Source organism: Camellia sinensis, chromosome 8 (assembly GCF_055761805.1).
Source record: "Camellia sinensis isolate YWXY chromosome 8, ASM5576180v1, whole genome shotgun sequence".
Classification (NCBI taxonomy): Eukaryota; Viridiplantae; Streptophyta; class Magnoliopsida; order Ericales; family Theaceae; genus Camellia; species Camellia sinensis.
The window spans coordinates 109305308-109321504 of NC_138968.1; the positions used below are offsets into that span (position 1 = coordinate 109305308).

The following is a 16197-nucleotide window of genomic DNA, read 5'->3' on the forward strand; positions in this document are numbered from 1 at the left end:
GCCATGTCATTAGTGGTCTTTTTAGAGTTCCAAAATTAGTGGTCTCTATCATTGTTGAATGCATAGGAAAATGAGTGAGAGTACTAATTAGTGCTATCACTAATGATGTGGCAGTGGGCCCCACCAGGAATGATTTGATGTTTTGGCCTTGGTGTTGTATTTTTTTTTCTTTTTTTATTGAGTGCCACGTCATTAGTGATCTTTTTAGAGTTCAAAAATTAGTGGTCTCTATCATTGTTGAATGCATAGGAAAATGAGTGAGAGCACTAATTAGTGCTATCACTAATGATGTGGCAGTGGGCCCCACCAGGAATGATTTGATGTTTTGGCCTTGGTATTGTATTTTTTTTCTTTTTTTATTTAGTGCCATGTCATTAGTGGTATTTTTAGAGTTCCAAAATTAGTGGTCTCTATCACTGTTGAATGCATTGGAAAATGAGTGAGAGCACTAATTAGTGCTATCACCAATGATGTGGCAGTGGGCCCCACCAGAATTGATTTGATGTTTTGGCCTTGGTGTTGTATTTTTTTTCTTTTTTTATTGAGTGCCATGTCATTAGTGGTCTTTTTAGAGTTCCAAAATTAGTGGTCTTTATCATTGTTGACTGCATAGGAAAATGAGTGAGAGCACTAATTAGTGCTATCACTAATGATGTGGCAGTGGGCCCCACTAGGAATGATTTGATGTTTTGGCCTTGGTGTTGTATTTTTTTTCTTTTTTTGTTGAGTGCCATGTCATTAGTGGTCTTTTTAGAGTTCCAAAATTAGTGGTCTCTATCATTGTTGAATGCATTGGAAAATGAGTGAGAGCACTAATTAGTGCTATCACTAATGATGTGGCAGTGGGCCCTACCAGGAATGATTTGATGTTTTGGCCTTGGTGTTCTATTTTTTTTTTTTTTTTATTTAATGCCATGTCATTAGTGGTCTTTTTAGAGTTCCGAAATTAGTGGTCTCTATAAGTGTTGAATACATAGAAAAATGAGTGAGAGCACTAATTAGTGCTATCACCAATGATGTGCCAGTGGGCCCCGCCAGGATTGATTTGATGTTTGTGCCTTGGTGTTGTATTTTTTTTCTTTTTTTATTGAGTGCCATGTCATTAGTGGTCTCTTTAGAGTTCCAAAATTAGTGGTCTCTATCATTGTAAAATGCATAGGAAAATGACTAAGAGCACTAATTAGTGCTATCACTAATGATATGGCAGTGGGCCCCACCAGGAATGATTTGATGTTTTGGCCTTGGTGTTATATTTTTTTTCTTTTTTTATTGAGTGCCATGTCATTAGTGGTCTTTTTAGAGTTCCAAAATTAGTGGTCTCTATCAGTGTTGAATGCATAGGAAAATGAGTGAGAGCACTAATTAGTGCTATCACCAATGATGTGGCAGTGGGCCCCACCAGGATTGATTTCATGCTTTGGCCTTGGTGTTGTATTTTTTTTCTTTTTTTATTGAGTGCCATGTCATTAGTGGTCTTTTTAGAGTTCCAAAATTAGTGGTCTCTATCATTGTTGAATGCATAGGAAAATGAGTGAGAGCACTAATTAGTGCTATCACTAATGATGTGGCAGTGGGCCCCACCAGGAATGATTTGATGTTTTGGCCTTGGTGTTGTATTTTTTTTTTATTGAGTGCCATGTCATTAGTGGTCTTTTTAGAGTTCCAAAATTAGTGGTCTCTATCATTGTTGAATGCATAGGAAAATGAGCGAGAGCACTAATTAGTGCTATCACTAATGATGTGGCAGTGGGCCCCACCAGGAATGATTTGATGTTTTGGCCTTGGTGTTGTATTTTTTTTCTTTTTTTATTGAGTGTAATGTCATTAGTGGTCTTTTTAGAGTTCCCAAATTAGTGGCCTCTATCATTGTTGAATGCATAGGAAAATGAGTGAGAGCACTAATTAGTACTATCACTAATGATGTGGCAGTGGGCCCCACCAGAATTGATTTGATGTTTTGGCCTTGGTGTTGTATTTTTTTTCTTTTTTTATTAAGTGCCATGTCATTAGTGGTCTTTTTAGAGTTCCAAAATTAGTGATCTCCATCAGTGTTGAATGCATAGGAAAATGAGTGAGAGAACTAATTAGTGCTATCACCAATGATGTGGCAGTGGGCCCCACCAGGATTGATTTGATGCTTTGGCCTTGGTGTTGTATTTTTTTTTCTTTTTTTATTGAGTGCCATGTCATTAGTGGTCTTTTTAGAGTTCCAAAATTAGTGGTCTCTATCATTGTTGAATGCATAGGAAAATGAGTGAGAGCACTAATTAGTGCTATCACTAATGATGTGGCAGTGGGCCCCACCAGGAATGATTTGATGTTTTGGCCTTGGTGTTGTATTTTTTTTTTTTATTGAGTGCCATGTCATTAGTGGTCTTTTTAGAGTTCCAAAATTAGTGGTCTCTATCATTGTTGAATGCATAGGAAAATGAGCGAGAGCACTAATTAGTGCTATCACTAATGATGTGGCAGTGGGCCCCACCAGGAATGATTTGATGTTTTGGCCTAGGTGTTGTATTTTTTTTTCTTTTTTTATTGAGTGTAATGTCATTAGTGGTCTTTTTAGAGTTCCCAAATTAGTGGCCTCTATCATTGTTGAATGCATAGGAAAATGAGTGAGAACACTAATTAGTACTATCACTAATGATGTGGCAGTGGGCCCCACCAGGAATGATTTGATGTTTTGGCCTTGGTGTTGTATTTTTTTTCTTTTTTTATTGAGTGTCATGTCATTAGTGGTCTTTTTAGAGTTCCAAAATTAGTGGTCTCTATCATTGTTGAATGCATTGGAAAATGAGTGAGAGCACTAATTAGTGCTATCAGTAATGATGCGGCAGTGGGCCCCACCAGGAATGATTTCATGTTTTGGCCTTGGGGTTGTATTTATTTTCTTTTTTTATTGAGTGCCATGGCATTAGTGTCTATTTGGAGTTCCAAAATTAGTGGTCTCCATCATTGTTGAATGCATAGAAAAATGAGTGAGAGCACTAATTAGTGCTATCACTAATGATGCGGCAGTGGTCCCCACCAGGAATGATTTGATGTTTTGGCATTGGTGTTGCATTTTTTTTCTTTTTTTATTGAGTGCCATGTGGTCCTTTTAGAGTTCCAAAATTAGTGGTCTCTATCTTTGTTGAATGCATAGGAAAATGAGTGAGAGCACTAATTAGTGCTATCACTAATGATGTGGCAATGGGCCCCACCAGGAATGATTTGATATTTTGGCTTTGGTGTTGTATTTATTTTCTTTTTTTATTGAGTGTCATGCCATTAGTGTCTTTTTAAAGTTCTAAAATTAGTGGTCTCTATCATTGTTGTACATATATATATATATATATATCATATTATATAAATTAATGTTATATATTATGCAAATACTTGATAATTGGTTCAAATATTCTCTAATTTGTCAATCAACCCAAAGCTACTCAAACTGCAATTTACCAATACGCTAATCCGTCATTCGGTTTATAATTTTACTATCAACGCCTCGCATTAATATCATAAAATAGTGAATAAAAATACATTAAGGTTTTGGTACAAATAATAGCTACAAACTAATGCCCCTACTTGTAGATCCCTAAAAATCTGCATCGACAAACAATCACATTACCACTAATTATTCTCTGTGGTTATACTGAAGAACTTCCTCCAACCCCTTTTCCATGTTTTACATTATCAAGAAATAGAAGAAATTGGCTAAAAGAACAGAATGTCAACTGATAATCTGCGGCGTTTAGAGGTCATAATTGATATTTTATCACTGATTATCTAAATCATAGAGGCCATCGTCAAGCCAAATGTCAACTAAAAAATCTACCATCTCCTGCAAACTCCAACAATCAAATTCACATTAGTAAATACAAAAGGCTATGCACAGTCGAATGTAGAAAAATTCTCGAGCAAAGATTTTGAAATCATGTATTTAGGTCACACTTGATTGAAAAAAAAAAAATCTATCTATTTGTTTCTTATTAGAACTGAAGCCAACAAGTTTTTCCCATGAATGAATCCTTCACCACAGTGTGAAAAATTAATAAGATACATGTTAAATACATCCTAAAAATCAATGTACAGTAGCTAAATATACCAGTTTGCAGTCTCAGGAGAATAATAGTAAATCTAAAAGAACAAGATTGTATTTGGATCTTGGATTTATGGAGGAAAAAGTGAAAAGAAAAAAGAAAAAAAAAATAACTGAACTTCTGTTTTATTCACTTTCCTGTTCCCATTTCTTTTCTTTTCTGTAATGGTTAGAATGAGACACTCAGCTTATCAAAATTTCGGCCTCTCTCTCTCTCTCTGGATCCCACATTTTCTTTTTCTTATTCTTTTTCATGAAATGAAGTTTCCGATGCTCAAGTGAATGAAGTTCAAATTTTGAAGCAAAATCATAGATTTACATTTTACTTAAAAGACATTTTTCCAAGAACTTCAGACAGATCTATAATTCCTAGTACAATCCGTACTAATAGAAAAGTTACGGTGAATATATATAATCAACTTTATGCTCAATTATCAGTTACATCACAATTCACAACAAATTTCTTCAAAATTTGGCTATATTCACAGTATAAATTAAGATGACATTTGAATGATCATTTGCATCAAAGCTTGATTATTTTAACACATGTTCATGTAAATTGTTAAAATAAGTTTAGTACATCTCAGGCTAAGTTCAAATTTGTTTTATTAACTGACGTCAGAACTTTACTTGGCAAATAATTTATTTTTTTTTGCTTTCCCTGAAATATTAGTTGTGGACAGTTTTTACTTATAGATTCTTTATTGCCTACGAAAGCCTAGATTTTTTTGAAGCCTTTCCTGCAAGTACAATTTCAGGAGTACTCAGAAGCTGCTAACATAGTAGCAACTAGCATGAGGGTATGAACAAATTTTTCTTTTAAATGCTAATGACATGACTAACCAAAATCAACAACAGATTTCAGTGGTACTCAAATAAGCTATGGGGAATGCATGTACCTTATAATTGGATCCTTCTGTATTCTTTTTGACCTTTGGCTTTGATCACCAATCCATTCTTTTCTATTTTGTTGCCAAGCAATTGCAGCTACACAACACATTCAGCCATATTATACTCCATAACCCCACATTCAGCTACACAACACATTCAGCCAAAAAAAAAAAAACAAACAAACAAACAAACAAACAAAAAGGAGCAATCCTTTCCAATTAGAACTAATTATAAACATCAAAATGTTAAAAAATAAAAAAATAAAAAAATCTCATCCATAACACATTTTAAGTCTATGTTTGGATGGCCAGAATCTAGAGCGGGAATGAAAAGAAATCCCAGTCAAGTGCTTCGATAATTCAGGAATCTTATGCAAGAAAAAAATATTAAAATGCATTCAAGTGTTTGATTTAACCTTTTTAGAACATAGAAATGGAATAAGGTTTTATATAGTTGTCTAAAACACTCTTTGTTCATCACCTTGGACGAAAGAGAAAGCGGGAGAAGATTTCAAGAGAGAGAATAGGTGTTTCTATTTTTATTTTTTTTGATAAATATGAATAGGTGTTTCTATTTTATTAGGTGATATAGTGGGAATTTATTATTATTAGAGTCCACATTTTCTTTTTCTTTTTTCTAGATTGAGTTGGAATATGAGACTACCATTGGAGGAGGGTGGGGATTTGATTATTGCTTAGTTTGGAAAATGATTCTAGATTGAGCAAGTCATTAGGAATTACTTTCTTTTTCAATCCATTCCAAACAGTAGATTCATGGGACCCAGAATCACATTTCCGTTCACCTTCAACATTTTTGTCATCCACGAGCTACATCGAGGAAAGTAAAAAAAATTAAAGACCATATCATCCTATTCCCCCATCCAAGAATAAATGACCAAAATTTGTAAATGGATAAATCCACAACCTCCCCTCTCACATAGGTGGGCCCCACAACGTGTGAAAGTGCTGTGGATGCAGCCATAGAGGCTATGATCTGAGCATTTTCCATCTTGTATTATTTCCTTTTTCCTAAAATCAGTTTGTAGCAATCAGAAACTCCTCAACTCATGACATTAATCTGTATCTTAGTCTATGTTATGTGGACTCAGGTATCGATGCGGGTGTGTGTCTAAGCATTAAATCTTCCTAAATATTTGGATATTTGGACACATCCAAAAGTGGGTACAATAAGTAGAGACGTTTGGAATATTTAAATGTATTATATATTGTAGGAATTATGACACAAGATGCAGTAAATTATAAGGAATATAATTGAATTTATAAGGGAAAAAGGGGGACTTCTATCTCTCATCAATGTTAGAGGCTAGAAAGTTTTATTTACTGCCAAAATGTGAGTTTCTTCTTCTTGAAACATTGTAAGAATTAGAGGACTTACCCTAGTTAGAGCAATAAACTCTATGTACTTTTTAAAGCTGAATTGCTTTTGGAGGCTCATCACAGACTTATCCTAGTTAGAGTCAAAAGAAATGGATTTCACACGTTTCAAGAACTTTCTCCCATTCATCCGTAGCCTCCACTGGATAACAAAATTTCTCTTGTTGAATTTTCTTCTTGATGGCTCTGTGGTAGACTGCAGATTTTTTGCACCCAATCCTTCACTTTTTCTTTCATCAAATTTAGATTTGATGAAAAAGTGCTCAAAAATCATCTCCAGCCCTTTCATCAAATGTTCATCCAATCAAGAGAGAGTCATTTTTTTCATCAAATTTGAATTTGATGAAAAATTAAAAAGATGAAGCGCTGGAGGTATTTTTTTCATCAAATTTGATGAAAGGGGAAATTTGGTACAAGAGGATTGATAAAAGGATTGGAGTAATTCATATCAAATCAAGCTTTTTACTTAAATTTGGAATCAAATTAGATGAAAAAATTGATGAATGATTGGAGATGCTTTATTCCTTTATATTTATGGTTAAATGAAATCATTAGTGAATGCAAATGACTCCTGGATGGAAAAATTCAGAGGTTTTCAGACAGAAAATGACTGAGAAAAAGCACAAGAAATTAGGATTGACTTTCAGATAAAAGTTAAACTCAAACACACCACCCAACTCCTTTGTTCTCCTTTCCCTATATATATATATGTATAATTATATACGTGAAATTAAATACGATGATAAAATAGAATGAGTTATCAAGTACTTACCATCCTCCCCACTAAAAGAAAAGAGTTAGTTTAATAATAGATGCACGAAAATTTTTGTCTCTTTATTACTTTAAAAACCACAACATTCCTGTAACAAAAAAAAAACCACAACATAGACACAAACAGTTATATTTCGCTTTTGGTGCTATATTTCACTCGAGCAAATGACTTAATGGGAATAACAAAAGAACAAAAGCCCTCAACACCATTGTTAACTGATTATCTATTGCTATCCATCTTACAAAAGAGTGCAGAAGATTTACCATGATTGACAAATACAGAAGTGCTTCCACTGTTTTCTGTAGGCATTTTTACTTCATTGTCAGATGTAGAAACCTCTAATGATTGCTTCTCGTTGGAGAGGAAATTTCCAGTATTGCCTTCCATCGATACTGGACTGAATAACCATTCCCTATTGCTATGACACAATACTTGTTGACAAATGTTTCTCTTTAACAGTCCTCACCAAGTTGTGTTACAAGGTATGGAAACTTGGAAAGCAGCAAGGTCTTGAATGCAACTGTTGCTCTGCATAAAATGAGTTCCTACAACAAATAGCAGGCAAGAAAATTAGAATAGCAATAATAGATGCTCTTTCAATATCTCAAGCTATATAGGAAATAATAACGGGATGATCATTGAAGCCAACCTCTACATCAAGCATACTTGATCAAATTCACAAATTATTCATGGTGATACTGACTTTTTAGGATAATTCTCAAATTGTTCACAAATCAGAAACAATATAACTCAATAATGGCAATTCATTTTTGGGCAAATTACATTTTACCCCCTTCAACTATTACTTAATATTACTTTACCCCCGTCAACTGAAAAATGCTTTCACTAATGATCTCCCCATTTTCAAGTAGTTCGCATGAATGCACGAGGAACTCTCCCCGGAGATAAAAAAAGCACCTTGGACTATAATTTGTATCAATATGTACCTTCCATTAAGGATCCATTATGTAGATAGATGGGAAAATGACATATGACTTGCAGATGACATCTCAAATACAGTGGATTGCCTCTTTTTTCTTCTTTTCTTCTATCCGTGGTGGCAACGATGGCAGCCATGGCTGCTGACATGGGTACGAGAAACAAGGGAAGGAGAAAGAGAAAAGGAGAAGAGAAGAATAAGGTCATTTATTTCACAATATTTAAGATGTCATGTGTAAGGCACATGACAATTTTCCATCCATTTATTTAACATATTCTTAATGAAAGATTCACATTGATACAAATTGATAGTTCAAGATGGTAACGTGTAGCATTTTTTAGTTTAGGTGTAAAATTATACTGAGTGATAGATAGTTAAAGGGAGTAAAGTGCGAACATTTCATTAGAGACTGCATTAAAGAATGCCACCTGTGTAAAAAAGTGAAGCAGTGTAAAAGAGCTTAACAAAATCTAAGAATTGGTCAAGAGACAAGTTAAATGATACCAAGTGATAGTTCACGAGGGTAAAGTGTGAACATTTCATTAAAGGCTGCATTTAGGAATGCCACCCGTGTACAAAAGTAAACAAATATATATATATATATATATATGCACCACGTGTGTAAAAAAGCTTTACAAAATCTAAGAATTAGTCAAGAGACAAGTTAATAACTACCGACTCCCAACTATGCAAAAAAAAAAGCTTACATGTACTTTTAAGCCAATACAAAGAAGCCTCCATACCATGGAATATTTACAATTCTTCCTCTCCCTCAAATAATCCACATAATGAGAAAGGGATCAAAAGCTACAACTTCTTCCCTTCATTTTCCTGTTCTAGCCCCCCTGCCAACTTATAAAAAAGCTCAACTATTTTGAAGGGGCATGCTGCTCTACACTAAACCAAGAAAGATTTCAAGGTATCAACGTCCAAAGCTCATTTTCTATTTGGTAGTGAATGAGACGGTTATTGGAGTATGTGTGAAGGTAAAGTCCCACATCGGATAAAGAGTAAAAGAGATAGGTCTTAATATATATAAGATAGGCTCTCCACTTATAGGCTTAAGCTTTTAAGTGGGTATAAGTTTCAAATAATGCATGTTGGGCCTTGATATAATATTTTGTGGACTCTGGAGTTTCTCCCTGATAAATTAGATCGGTATTGTTGTGTGCTTGTGGGCTTCCTAATTCCCTAACAATTGGTATTAGAGCCAATGGCTAGCGATCCACGAACGGGGCTCTTCTAAAGCATTGATGTTGTTGGCCATGGGTTTGCACGGAGACTCTTGGTGGAGCAAGAAAAATCCATGACGACTCTTGTTGGAGTAAAGAAAATTCTTGGAGCACGTGGCAAGGTTGAAACACGACAAGGTGGCTCTCAATGGAGTATGGTGGCTAACGATGGAGTGTGTGCAGGGCCCAAGCTGGACTCGATGTTAGAGAGTTATAGATCAAGATTAAGGGGAGTGCATAGATCTATAATAAACTTGCTAATGATAGATCAGAATCGAGGAGTAAGGTGAGGCCTGATGTTTGGTTCACTCATGAGGAGGGGATTGTTGGAGCATGTCTGAAGGTAAAGTCCCCACATCGAATAAAGAATCAAATAGATGGGTCTTAATATATATTAGATAGACTCTCCACTTATAGGCTTAAGCGTTTAAGTAAGTATAAGTTCCAAATAATATATATTAGGCCTTGATGTGCCGTCTGTGAACTCTAGAGTTTTTTCCTGATGGATTGGGCAAGTATTGTTGTGCACTTGTGAGCTCCCTAATTCTCTAACAACTGGTATTAGAGCCGATGGCATACGATCTATGGACGGGCTCCTCTGGAGCATTGATGTTGGTGGGCTTGGGCTTGGGCTTGGGCTTGGGCTTGCACGGAAACTCTTGATTGAGCAAGAAAAATCTATGATGACTCTTAGTGGAGCAAAGAAAAATACTTGATGCACATGGCAAGGTTAGACCACGACAAGGTGGCTCTCAATAGAGTATGGTGGCTCACAATGGAGTGTGGGGAGGTGGTCCAAGCTAGACTCGATGTTAGAGTGTTATAGATCAAGATTAAAGAGGAGTGTGTATGATCTAGGATGAACCCTGTTGATGATAGATCAAACTCAAGGGGAAGCAAGGCAAGACTCAATGTTTGGTTCACATAAGAAGGGGGGATTGTTGGAGTATGTGTGAAAGTAGAATCTCACATCGGATAAAAAATAAAAGAGATAGGTCTTAATATACATATAAGATGGGTTCTCCACTTATATGCTTAAGCTTTTAAGTAGGTATAAGTTCCAAATAATGTATGCTCGGCCTTGATATGGAATTTTGTGGACTCTGGACCTGGACTCTGGAATTTTGTATTGCTGTGTGCTTGTGGGCTTCCTAATTCCCTAACAACGGTGACTCACCAATCCGCTCTCCTGCTTATACATGCAACACCAATTCACAAATATGTGTGTCTTCTAGATCAAATTATCAATTGTGAGCATTTTACCATGAGTTGCACAACACTGGGAGGAAAAGGAAAAGAAAACACCTTGTGGGGAGCCATAGGACCCCAACATACCTCTCCATAGAAACAATGAAGTGTGTCAAGTAATCAATGCCTCCTAAGAAAAGCACCCTGATCAAGATAGATTTCATCTCAAAAAGAGTCTTCCCCTGATCCAATACTCAATATCTTGTATAATTTCTCTAAGATCCTTGTCAACTCTATCAATTCCCAATCTTGAACCTCTTGCATAGCAAGATATCCCAACACACTTGAGTACCCTCTTTGTGATAAACAATAATCAAGTATCAACCACTATAGCATTCCTAATTTCCTATCCACTATCAAACACACACCATGCATGAGAACAAAAATTTCATCATTTTTGTGTCATGCCCTATGGCAGTACCAATTTTCCCCATAAACTTGTCACGTTCTTTTCTAATACCTCTCCAAATGTTTGTTTCATAAAACATAGACACTCAAGAGAATTCTAATCCCTCTAAACACCCACACTTCACAGCCACCACCCATTTCCACCATCTATGCCTTTCGTATAGGAATACCCCACAACCACTTTTTCAAAATGTTTGATTAAAAAATTTCTAACTTCCTTATACCATATCTCCTTCTCTAACATGAGTACAAATTGAGTCTCAATCTACCACATGGCTACTTGAATTCATCCCCACCAACAAACCCCTCTCTATAGCTCTTTCCAACCTCTTAGCAGCGAAGGAAGGAATGGTAAACAAGGATATAAAATATGGGGCAAACTATATAATGGTAATATTACAAAAGTTTTGTATCTCAAAGTAAAATGGTTGTTATCTGGTTCAATGTGCTAACATTCTTTAATAATGAATTAAATTTTTAAATCAATTTGATTCCTCAGTAAATGGTCAAATATTCCCCGTTCAATTTATAATTTAGTGATAAGTACTAATTTAATTTTAAAGACTACATACATAAAATTATAAAGTCCTAATTTTGCATTGTCCCTTACCAGAATAGTTTCATGTTCATAGCAAATATATATGCTCCATTGTCCTCTAGGATTATTGACCAAATAAAATTAATGAGGTGACCTTTAAGATGTTAGCATTGAATTGGGTTGAGTAAAGCATAGCAGTACAAAAAATTGTCCCAATCCTAAAGCAACCTGCTTATGATGGAGGCCAAACAACCAGAACCTGAGACGATCATTTCAATTTCTTATGTCACCCCAATTTCAAACCTAATATTGTCGGCCCATTTCATATAACATTTTCATTGCCGCTAAACAATGTAAATTGCATGTAACTACTAAAATGTATGTGATGAGTAAAAACTCAAGTTACATTTTCACCATGCAATGTGTTTTTACTACACAAAATAAGCATATATTCATTTTCAAACCAAAACCTAAAAATTAATATCATAATCCACACAGGGAGGCACAGCCACATATGTTATTTTTTGAATTTGGCATGGGCTTCTTCTCTTTTAAATTTGTGTGCCCCATATCTATACTATCTGTACTGTATTATGATGTGAGCATTTTATTTGGTGTGAACACTAATCTAAGTTGTCACGTTCAATAGATGTAAGGGAAAAAAATGAAAAAAATTAACTCTACATTAACTCTCCACGTCCATCTGTTTAACTCCCTGTCCATATTACAGTTGCAACTTGCAAGTGGTTTTTAACTTTTCTCTCACAAATCTTAAAACTACAAAATTTTATTTCTCACAAATATCAGTTCAAACAAGAAGAGAGGACAGTGAAACCATAAGAGAGAGAAGATGGATGAGAAAGAAGATGGATGAGAGTGAAGAAGGATGGGAGTGGAGAGGAGATGTTTTGCAATTTGCACATGCATTGCATGTGCACAACTGCTAGTTATCAATTATTGGAGGATAGTCTATATTTCACTCATGAGGAACTTGGAAAGAACAAAACAAAGTGAGAATTGCAAATGTTATCCATGGTTTTTCTTTTCTTTATTCCCTAGTAGAAGTGAATACTCTGCAGACATATCAAAAGCACGGACATGCAAACTCAAAACAACAACATACAAGCCCAACCAAATTCCAAGGTGTATGTACTTGACATTGGAACTTCTTTCTCTTTGTTCCTCTACGTTTTTCTTTGGCCAGTTTAGTTGGCAATGTGTACATAGAATCATGTGGAAGTCTCCAATAAAATACTGAAATTTTCAAAGGAGATCTAGAATGTCCTTACAATGAAGATATGCTACAACTTTCATTCCTAACAGGTGCTTCAATATTATAGCGTTTTTCCTTGTGTCTCAAAAGGCAACAAAGGAGCTCCTCTCTCTCTCTCTCTCTCTCTCTCTCTCTCTCTCTCAAAAGGCTACATGTTTTCAATTGTCTCAAGAATATACTCAAATGTTTTGTATTTCCTTTATTATTCTTTTGTTTAATGAGGAGTCCTACAAAAAGTAGAAGCAAGAGTTAGAATTCTACAACTGGTGCTAAATCCAAACTATCTAGAAGATTCCAAGTTTTCATTCCTTGTAACCAATCCTACCCTCGACCTCAAAACAAGCTATCTAATCCGAAAGAATAAAAAGATCAATAGCTCCTTTTCCTGTTCTTCGTCAGCTCACATCTAAATGTAGCAATATTAGTCACAGTTGATGCTTCAAAATTCCAAAATAAAAAATAAAAGACTTCATTATCATCTCAACTCAACCAACAAGTCTTTTATCATAATTATTTGGGATTGGCTACATGAATCAATTTCTTCTAGTTGATTCTATTCAAAGTCATATCCTCCATTAATTTTTGAGGTAATCATATCATTTCTTATCATCTCAATCCATAATCTCCTTGGCCTACTTCTATATGTTTTACCATCCTCCATGTAAAAATCACTTCTTTTTATAGGCGCATTAAATGGTCCATGATGCATATGGTCATACCATCTCATATTGTTTTTCCTTTAATTGGTACCAGTTCTAACTCCTTTCTAATTGATTGAATTCTTATTGTATTTTTCCATGTAACACCTTCCATTCATCTCAACATTCTCCTTACTGTTACACTCATTTCCAGAACATATGTTTTTCGTAACCACCCAACATATAGTACTATACATCAAAGCAAGTACAATCATAATAAAATTTTCATTCAACTTAATAGGAATCTTACAATCACACAACACTCCCAATGCAATCCTCCATTCATCTAGTTCGCTCTATTTCTATGCTTCCAAAATTATATCAATCGTTATAAATAATTTACCAAATATATCGAAAATTATTATTCTTAGGTATCTTTTGGCCATCAAGTTTTACTCAATCTTCATCGACTCTTCCATTTTTGCTAAATTTACACTTCATATATCCGGTCCTAGTCCTACTTAATTTCATCCTTTTGGTCCAAGCGCTATTTGACTGTCATTACTAATTCCACAACATGCAAGAGAATTCCATAATTCAGTATCAACCCAAATTTAGGGTAAACCAGGCAGTTCATAACTTCCTCACAACCATCCACTTCCAAATAAATAAAGAAATTAATCATTCCATCAAAATTGAGGACCCCCCAAAGAAAAAAAAATCAATGACATGGTAATAGTTTAAATTTTTATGAATTTATTACTTCAAAAAAACCATAATTTTGTCCTGTTTCTCATTGGCTCACCAAGTTCAACAATTGTAGACCTCAAATCTTAATATCTACTCAAACATTGATTTAATTACTAATTCAGATGGAAATTAACTAAAAACAACACATGCTTTGAAACAATGTGAAAAATTAAAACCCAAAAGATATCACATGCAGTACAGCACAAGAAATCCTAAAATTTCCAAGAAAATCCTCATAAACTGCAAATCCTAGACAAAACCCACAAAAACCCATTACTCTTTTTCCAATAATTGGCAATGCAATGGCTTTTCTTGAGACTCAGAAGACTCGTACGCAAACTCCAAAAAAGCAAGCAAAAAAAGAAAAAGGAAAAAAAGAAAAGCAAAGCAAAGAGATAGAAAGGGAAGAGACTTACCTTGATAAGGCTTTATTGGAAGATGATGATGATGAGATCAAAAAGAGAAGAAGAAAGAAATAATCAAGCGAGAAAATGTGTATACGTTTTTCATTGTATGTTTTTTTTTTCTTTCTGGTTTTGTTCGCCTGGCCTCCTGTTTATAGTTTTCACTGTGTATTCTGACTGGCTCTCGCTCTCTCTCTCTCTCTCTCTCTCTCTCTCTCTCTCTCTCTCAAGACTTTCTCTCTCTAGCTGACGTGGATGGGGTAGGGCTTTGAGTGGATAAGTCGTAATGTTTCATTTTCACTCCATGACTAGAATATCCCCCACCTACCCTTCAATTATGTTTGGTTAGGCTTCAAATTATAATTTTACATTCACTTTCAAGTGTAATATGTGTTTAGTATTTTTAAAAATTAATTTTATATTTACTTTTAAAAATTCTTTGTAAAGCGGGAAAATTTGAATTAGTTGGCCGTTCTACAGGTTGATCAGAACAATGTTCGATTTTTTTTTTTTTTACAATTTTTATTTTTATATTATAAAAAATATTTGCGAAATTTTTTAAATTTTTTTTATAAGTTTTAAATAGAATTTTGAGTTATGTGTTTGGTTATAAGTTATAAGTTTTTATATCAAACATCATATGTCACATTACTCAATTCAAACTCAATTTAAAACTCATTTCAAAACTCATAACCAAACAAATTTTTCACACTCTAATCATAATTTCAAAACTCAAAAACTCAAAATATAACCATATTCTCAAATCATAATTTTAAAACTCTACCAAAACATACCAAAGCCAAGGCAAATTAAAAGTAATTTGCAAGGGCATGCTAGTTATTTGAATATACCTGCATTTATAGACCATGGTAAAAGGAATAATTACTTGATAATTTTTTTCTCTTAAATATTTATAAAAAGAAAAAGAATCAAATGACTAAAATGGGTAGATTTTACCTATGGGAGGTTACCCTCCAGTTATATAGTGAACTAGAGTATATTATTGGACTTGCGAGATTATTACGAATTTCGTTTCAATAATTCGAATCGTTTAATGTGTAGAATTTATTAAGTACTTTATGTCTATAAAAAATTATATTGATCGGATTATAACATCTTGATTGGAACATATTTTTGTCAATGGTAAATATAATTTTAAAAATAAATTGTTAACAAAAATGTATGCCGATCAAGGGGCTACCGATATCCAATCAATGTAATTTTTTACAGATACAAAGTACTCAACGAACTCTACACATTGAATTGTTAGAATTATTGAAATGAGACTCATGATAAGCCCTACGGATTCAACAATATACCCCAATCTATTATGTGGACGGGAGAAAAGCCATCTCTATTACCTAATAATATAGATTTTTTTCTTTTCTTTTTAAAGTGATTTTACAACTCATTCTGACCGCAAGTAAATTATAAAATTAATTACTTTTTTTAGTCTTGGATTTGTGTCATTTAGCCTTCGTTTGGGAAGTGGGTTGACTTTTTAACTTTTTAATTTTTTTGGTTATTTTAGCCAGGGGCTAAAAAGATTGGTTTGATAAGGTGTTTTTGGCTTTTTGACTTTTTGGTGAAGTGTCCATATGTAATATTACTAAATTGTCCCTGGC

General features: G+C 34.3%; 1 long non-coding RNA gene across 3 annotated transcripts; it reads right to left on the reverse strand.

The window, feature by feature from the left end:
• Positions 1-3462: 3462 nt before the first annotated feature.
• On the reverse strand, positions 3463-14868 carry LOC114274762 (uncharacterized). 3 transcript variants are annotated; one of them, XR_014337988.1, is made up of 5 exons: positions 14585-14850; positions 7405-7686; positions 7142-7229; positions 4984-5071; positions 3463-3826 (listed from the first exon to the last, which is right to left on the reverse strand). It is a non-coding gene; the product is annotated as an uncharacterized LOC114274762 (long non-coding RNA). The 3 variants fall into 3 exon arrangements; XR_014337987.1 differs by having other exon boundaries at positions 4984-5118; XR_014337986.1 differs by lacking the exon at positions 7142-7229 and having other exon boundaries at positions 14585-14868.
• Between the last annotated feature and the right edge of the window lie 1329 nt (positions 14869-16197).